Source organism: Giraffa tippelskirchi, chromosome 2 (genome assembly GCF_054371585.1).
Source record: "Giraffa tippelskirchi isolate mGirTip1 chromosome 2, T2T-mGirTip1v1.2.pri, whole genome shotgun sequence".
NCBI lineage: Eukaryota > Metazoa > Chordata > Mammalia > Artiodactyla > Giraffidae > Giraffa > Giraffa tippelskirchi.
Window position 1 is genome coordinate 136,719,671 of NC_137276.1, and position 8,017 is coordinate 136,727,687.

Below are 8,017 nucleotides of genomic sequence, written 5' to 3' on the forward strand. Positions count from 1 at the left end.
CAGCCTTCTGACCACTCATCACAGATAAGTGACACCCGAAATCACTTTCCCATATTTCTCCAATTTCTGTATTTTTGAACACACAGGAGGCAAAGGAACAGGTGGGGATTGTTTTTCCTTTGTGCTATTTCTGTTACCTGGGAAGCACCTGTTGTATATATATATATTTTTTTTTTTCTCTTAGGTAGGAAAGGAAAAATGAGAAACAGTTTTTAGAAATCTAGTTGTCTTTTATTAGAGAGTGATAAGTACAATTGAGGGACCATTCTTTTCTAAATTAAAAAGAAATTCTGACTAGTCAGGAGAGTTCTATAGCTGATAACTCTCCAGATCAGCCCACCTGCTTTTCCCCCTTTTACTTCAGTGGTGATTTATTAGCAAAAAAAAAAAAAAAAAAAGGGGATAGAAAAATTAAAAGAGAATAATGTGTTAACAAAATAAATGAGTACCTAAATATCAGTACTTCACAGATAGAGCTTTTACTTCAGTGGTAACTTACAGGAAAAAAAAAAAAAGAGGTGGGGGAGGGGAATAGAGAAATTAAAAGAGAATAATGGGTTAAGAAAATAAATGAGTTACCTAAATACCAATACTTCACAAATAGAGCTACTGAAACACTACTATTAGGCAATGTAGGTGAGGCTATACGGATGGTAATAACCAGGCTCACTCTGACAACCAAGTAATGGGGATTTGTTACATAGTATGACTAAAAGGAAGGAGAGAGACACATTGGGCACCCCTGAGGAAGTAAGGATTTACTGGTATACCTTGTTTTACTATGCTTCACAGATATTGCACATTTTACAAAATGAAGGTTTGTGGCAACACTGTGTCAAGCAATTTTTCCAGTAGCATCTCTCATTTTGCATCTTCATGTCACATTTCAGTAATTTTTATATTTAAAATTTTTTCATTGTTATTGTTATTTGTTATGGTCATCTGTAATCAGTTATCTGTGATATTACTATTATAAAAAGATTACAACTCAAAGGCTCAGATGGGCTTCCCTGGTGGTTCAAATGGTAAAGAATCTGCTTGCAATGCAGGAGATCACAGTTCCATCCCTGGGTCAGGAAGATCCTCTGAAGAAGGAAATGACTACCCACTCCAGTATTCTTGCCTTGAGAATTCCATGGCCAGAGGAGCCTGGCGGGCTATGTGGTCACAAAAGAGTCAGACATGACTGAATGACTAACAGTTTCATCTTTCAAAGGCTCAGATGATGGTTAGCATTTTTAGTAATAAAGTATTTTTTAATTAAAGCATGTACGTTGTTTTTTAGACATAAAGCTATGGTGCACTTACTAGACTACAGTAGAGATATAACTTTTATATACATTGGGAAATGAAAAATATTGATTTGCTTTATTGTGGTGATCTGGAATTGAACCTGCAACATCTCTGAAATAAATCTGCACAGCAGAGCCAAGTTTGATGCAGTACTGGAAGGTCATTCTAGAACTAAAGTAGGGCTGAAAATTGGATTACTTTCTCTCAATAGCAGTCAATTGAATTTTCACCTAAATGTAACTTGAGTGATTCTCCTGTTTCTTTTTGTTTCTACACCTACTTTTTCACTACAAACTGACAATTTATCCTCTGGTCAATTTTCTCCACCTCATCCTTTCTGCTTCCTCCTACTGTGGGCTGGTATGTGCTTCTTCTGCTTTATAGTTTCATTGTATCATTTCAATTTCCTTTCCCCTAGTCAGCTGACTTTCAGAATTACCTAGCTTAGAATTTAGAGCAAGATCGAAGTGACCGGGCTGTAATGGCCATGGTTGAGCAGAGATGTACTACAGAATAGCTATCTCAAAAGCCAGTCCCAGTGATTTTTGCCCTTGGATAAGGTTTCCACCCCGTTCCAATCAGTGTAGATGGGAAACGTCACAGTGAAATAGCCAAGATCCCTTTTCTTCAGCAATGACCATGAATGGAGCAATTTCCTTCAAGGATGGAGTCTGGAGGAAGTAACTCATGGGGGGCTTGTATGTACCATCAAAAAAAAAGACAAAAATAAGAAATACGCTGGTAAGTATAATGGTATTCGGAGAATAATTTTCTAACTATATTCGCAAAGCCAGACTCTGTAGGGTAGTTGTAGATGAAATGAGATATTAAATATGCTGTTACGAATAGCTGATGTGATTTAGAAAGATGACTACTATTGCCCTGCAGTGGTATCAAATGACTGGGTTTATTTTCTCAAAGACCTTAGTAACACATGCTTGAAAAAGCTTAGCACTTCTGCTTGGAATATAAATGTCAAACTGTCAAAATCATAAAAATGCTCTAAAACAATTTCTGGAAAATGCGTAATAGAAAAGGGAAGTGCATAAACATTATAAAAGAGGTCAAATATAAACGTCAATCAAGAAAACAGGTGAAATAGACTGCTATAATTGCCCCCACCTTAAATCTTAATTTCATTTGGAATTCAATCTATATAATTTCTTCTTTTTCAAATTCCATTTAGAATAATATCCTGTTGATAATTTGTAGCTTTTCATGCAATGTACCAGGTGATGAGACATCATTTCTGAAGCACTCTGTTCTCTCATTTAGCATCTTTACAAAACAAAACAAATATCCTGACTATTTCATGCTGAGTGAAACATTTTAGCACATTTACAAGGTAATGTTATTTAGAATCATCTTCAGAACATTTTCCTTCTGCTTATTTCTTGTAGTTGAAAGGCATGGTATGCAAATTCATTTCTAAGTTCTTGTATGTTTCTTTCATGGGTTCCCTCCCTCCTTTAGTATTAATTTTAGCAAATGAGACCATCTATGCTAGGTCTTCCTTAACATAGCTGAAGTTCAACAGTTTTCCTAGCATTCTCTTCGCTGATCCTCTTTTCTGTTGCTGATCTCAGCCTTCCAGCCTCCAAATCTGTGAGAAAATGAAATTTTGTTGTTTAAGCCATGCAGTCTGATATTTCATGACAGCCAGGATAGACTGATTCTGATGCACCTACTCCTCATTAATAACACTAGGTTTTACTCAAAATGCATGCTTTTACATTTATCAGTTGGTCTGCATAGTTCATTGGAGGGCTGGAAAAGACCTTTGGACTTTCCAGACACATTATTGCTTAATTTGAAGCCCAGGAATATCCCAGTTTAGCCAACATGAGTATGCCACTTAGAACTTTCTCAGAATAGAAAACTGTCTCCCATCGCTAACTTGCAAGACAACAGCACGTGCGCCAAGACTAGAGCAAAGAGAGAAGCAGCTTACTTCCTACCAGTGCTGCCTGTAGAGGATGGAGACTTGAAGGACTGAGGTAGTCCACAGCTCCCAGTGAAGCCAGCCTCCCTAAACACGGAGTCTTCATTTACCTCCAAAGCCCAGTCTTTTAATCCATAGGTTTCAGGAATTGGGGATTTCACAAACCAGCAAAATTACTGGAAAAAGCGAGAAAGGAAATGCCAGGTTTGGATTACAGTGGCCATCTGATTCTTAATATCCCAAAAGATATTTGATATCCTAATTGAAATGACAAATTCAATAAGAGTAAATGAAATGTTAGCTGATTTATGCCTTCAGTGTAACTAGGAGACAGCGAACGCCACAACTTTCAAATCACCTGTGAGTAGAGAGAGGAAAAATCTCACTTCTCTCCTGCTGTTGGCAAGCCTGTGAGCCAGGAGAGCAGGTAAGGGGAAGTTTAAGAGTCTCTGAAAAGGACCAGAAAGGAAAAGAGGACTTAGAAAAAGCAACAGTAAAATCATCGCTAGAAAGAGAAAGTGCAACATTAAAGGCCAAGACTCTGAGCACAGGTGGGTACTGGATAGAAAGTTCATAGCATGAGTTGCAGGGGCTGGATGCCGCAGCTCTGATGAACCATTGCATCCAGACAACAAGGCAGTGGAAGAAGAAAAGTAGAAGCAGAAACTAAGTATCTAGCGGTCATAGAAAACAAACAGGGTACACTGGGCTCTTTCCCCTACAGCAACACAATCCATTTTTTACTGCTAAAAATCCTCCCAAAATAAGCCACTAAAGAAAACTGAGCCAGTCCACCCCAACTAAATAAAATATCCTCAAATAAGCATGTGGTATATGAAAAATAACTTCCACTTTTCCCCCTCTATTTCCTCTTCTTGGACTCTAAAATCCCTGTGGATGGTGACTGCAGCCATTAAATCAGAAGACATTTGCTTACTGGCAGGAAAACTATGACAAATCTAGACAGTGTGTTGAAAAGCAGAGACGTTCCTCTGCCAACAAAGGTCCCTACAGTCAAGGCTATGGTCTCTCCAGTGGTCACATATAGTTGTTGAGAGCTGGACCATAAAGAAGGCTGAGCGCTGAAGAATTGATGCTTTTGAACTGTGGTGTTGGAGAAGACTCCTGAGAGTCCCTTGGACAGCAAGGAGATCAAACCAGTCCATCTTAAGGGAAATCAACCCTGAATACTCATTGGAAGGACTGACGCTGAAGCTGAAACTCCAGTATTCTGGTCATCTGATGCGAACAGCTGACTCACTGGAAAAGTCCCTGATACTAGGAAAGATTGAGGGCAGAAGCAGAAGAGGAAGAGGGCGTCAGAGGATGAGATGGCTGGATAGCATCACCGATGCAATGGACGTGAACTTGGGCAAACTTCAGGAGATGGTGAGGGACAGAGAGGCCTGGCATGCTGCAGTCCATGGGTTCACAAAGAGTCAAACATGACTGGGTGACTGAACAATATGAAAAAGTAGACTAAATCAGAAATACAAGTACTAAAGACAGAAATGCACAAAAATAGGGAGATGAGAGTTGACTAAATGCAGGGGGAAAAAAATTACACCAGAAATAAAGATTAAATTATTAAGTGTCTGAGAGAGTAGACTTGGATAAAAAATTAACAAAAAATCTAGATGAAAAGCAGGAAAATAAAGAAATAAAGCAAAACGTAAAAGAAGGTCACAAAGAAAGTGGAAGACAGGCAAAGACAGTTCAACATGTTAATTAATGTCCCAGAAAGCCAAAAGAATGGAATAGAATTCGTATTTAAAACTGTAACCCAAGATCACTTTACAGAAATAAAGACCTCAATCTACACATAAAAAGGACCCATCCAACCAATAGATGACTGAGAAAACAGGCAAAGGGACTATGACATATGTGAGCATTCACATGCATGTGAGTTCACAATATATGAGTATTCATGTGTTTAATTGTAGCATTTACACTGAAATAATGGTGGATTATATCTTCTACCTTTGTAGAAAAAAACAAAGGTAGAAGAAAAACATGTAAATATTCTGTGTTTTGATAAAGTAGAAATATGTAATTAAAAATAAGAAAAGGGACAAAAGGGGGACAAGATGTAAAAAAAGAACGCTGACTCTCATTTAGGTAACAGGTGAGATTTAAAGGATATGATTTAAAACTGACATACCAGATAACAAAAATTTAAGAAAAAAAGGAGATTAAAAATCCTATATTAGTACAAAGCCACCACTAAGATAAAAATATAAACCTTCATAAATACCAAAAGGAATGTTTTAAGTAGAAAAAATAAACATAATACATAATTAGCCCAAACATAGTTAATGGGGCTTCCCTGGTGTAGGATAAAAATATAAACCTTCCTGAATACCAAAAGGAAATTTGTTTTAAAAAGCAAGTAGAAAAAACATCTATAACATAATACATGCAGAAATTACAACATAGCAGAATTAGCCCAAACATAGTAGTCATGACAATGTGAATGGGCTTAACTCAAGGTCAAAAGACAAATTTTAAAAAACACTACTAAACAAGAAGAAAAGAACAGGAAACTTTGTAACATTAAAATCCACATTCACATTTAGGATGTAACAGGTATGAATATCTAAACAACAAATAACACAGTAACCACATATGTAAATAAACACTGCAAGAGATGCAGGGAGAAACAGAGAAATACATTACTAATAAGAGACTTTTAACATGGAGTATGAGACAGGTCAAGTATAAATCAAACAAAAAAGTGTATGTATGAACTGAACAAGAGAGTGAAAATATACAGAATAACAACAAAGAAACAGCTATGATACAGAGAAAAAAATTTTAAAACATTAGTTTGCTCACTTCAATAGAAATACACGTGAAAACTAGAATGGACATTTTCCTAGAAACGTATATTTGACAAACTGACTCCTGTAGAGACAGAAAGCTTAACATTTTTTTGCATAAAAGAAATAAAATTATCAAGCAATTACTCCACGAAAAAACACCAAACCCAAGTGATTTCATGGAGGAATTAATAAATTTGTCTACATAAATTTTGCATGGTAAGAAAACATAAGCAAATTCAAAATCACAAAGATACAAAATTGGTCCTTAAACATGAAAGATGCTTAACTTTACTCATAGCAGTGAAATGCAAATGAAGGTACAATGAGTTACTGTTTCTTACTCATGTCAAAAATTCAAAAGCTTGACAATTTTAAGTGAAGTTTTGGGTAAGTAAATAGCCTCATATATTCTTGGCTGAATATGAATTGCCTCAACCTTTATGGAATTTGTCAATATCTAATAAAACGTCATATACATATGTTGTTGACTAGTAGCAAGCCCACTTCTAGGAGTCTCCTCTGAACATATACTTCAAACAAACCAGAAATAGGAATGTAAGAACATTCACTGTAGCATTACTTGTAGTTTTGCTAAATACTGAATACTATCTGAATGCCCAAGCATAGGAGATTGATCAGATAAATAAATTAGGGTACCTACACACCCTGCAACACTAGGCTGCTACAAAAAAACAGAAAAAGAGAGAGGATCTCTTAATAGCCTTAGGCATGGAGTGATTCCTGAAGATATTAAGTGAAAAAAACCATGTGAAATACTAATAAACACATGAAAAACACTGAACTTCATTCATCATTAGGGAAATTTCCCTGTGAGATATCATTTTATATGTACAAGAATGCCTATAATAAAAAACAGTCATTAACAAATGATGGTGAAGATGTAGAGATATGGGAACCCCCTTAAATTGCTGCTGGGAATGTAAAATGGTATACCACTGTAAAAGAGTATGACATTTTCTTAAAAACTTAAATATAAATTTATCAAACAAACATTTCCACTCTTAGGTATCCACCCAAAAGAAATCAAAACCCACGTCCATAAAAAAGACTGGCAGGTGAATGTTCATAGCAGCAATGTTCATAGCAGCATTGTGCATCATAGTGAAGGAAGCAACTCAAATGTCTATCAACTATTTAAAGGATAAATAAAATATATAGGAGGTTCATATAATGGAATATTCATTAGCAATGAGTACTGATAGAAATGCTAACATGGCTAAACCTCAAAAACATTATGCTAAGTAAAAGAAGCCAGACTAGAAATATAACATTGTGTGATTCTATGTACATGAAACATCCAGAAAAAAAAAACCTAAAGAAAGAAAGAGGTTAAGGGTTACCTGGAACTGGGAAGAACAAGGATTAAACAATATCTGGGCATGAGGACTTTTGCCAGAATGATAAAAGTATTCTACAATTGTAGTCAGGTTGCACAACTCTTAAAATGGGTGAATTTTATGGCACTGAATTGTATCTCATTTTTGTGAAGGCATATATGTAAACCATGCACCAATAAAGTTGCACTTTATAAAAGCATGTATATTAAATGACTAATTCTCCCAATTTGTCTGATTCTGATTTTGCACTAAATACTCCATGTGCCAAGAAACAGCAGTCCTAAGCAAACTGGGAGGGTTGGTTTCCCTGCATGAATTCTACCTTTTGCGTAAGAAAGAAGGGATAAGAAAACACACTATTTTTCTTCATAAAAAGAAACACAGGATAAACACCAAAAACCAGTGGAGTTGGATATCTACTTGGCAGGGTGGGAAATGGCACAGAAGGGTAAGGTGCCACTTCTCTAGTATACTTTTTGGTACAGTTCTTATGTTTGGAAGCATGCTAATGTTCCATATATTCTTAACAAATAAATGTATAAGGATGTGAAGTGGGTAGTGTGGGTGAGTCGGGGGAAGGAACCTTAAACCTGGAAGAAAAA

At 36.2% G+C, this 8,017-nt stretch overlaps 1 long non-coding RNA gene across 1 annotated transcript; it reads right to left on the bottom strand.

The window, feature by feature from the left end:
- Window positions 1-2,180: 2,180 nt before the first annotated feature.
- On the bottom strand, window positions 2,181-3,424 carry LOC145523085 (uncharacterized). Its single transcript, XR_014066342.1, has 2 exons — window positions 3,245-3,424; window positions 2,181-2,896 (listed from the first exon to the last, which is right to left on the bottom strand). It is a non-coding gene; the product is annotated as an uncharacterized LOC145523085 (long non-coding RNA).
- Window positions 3,425-8,017: the final 4,593 nt, after the last annotated feature.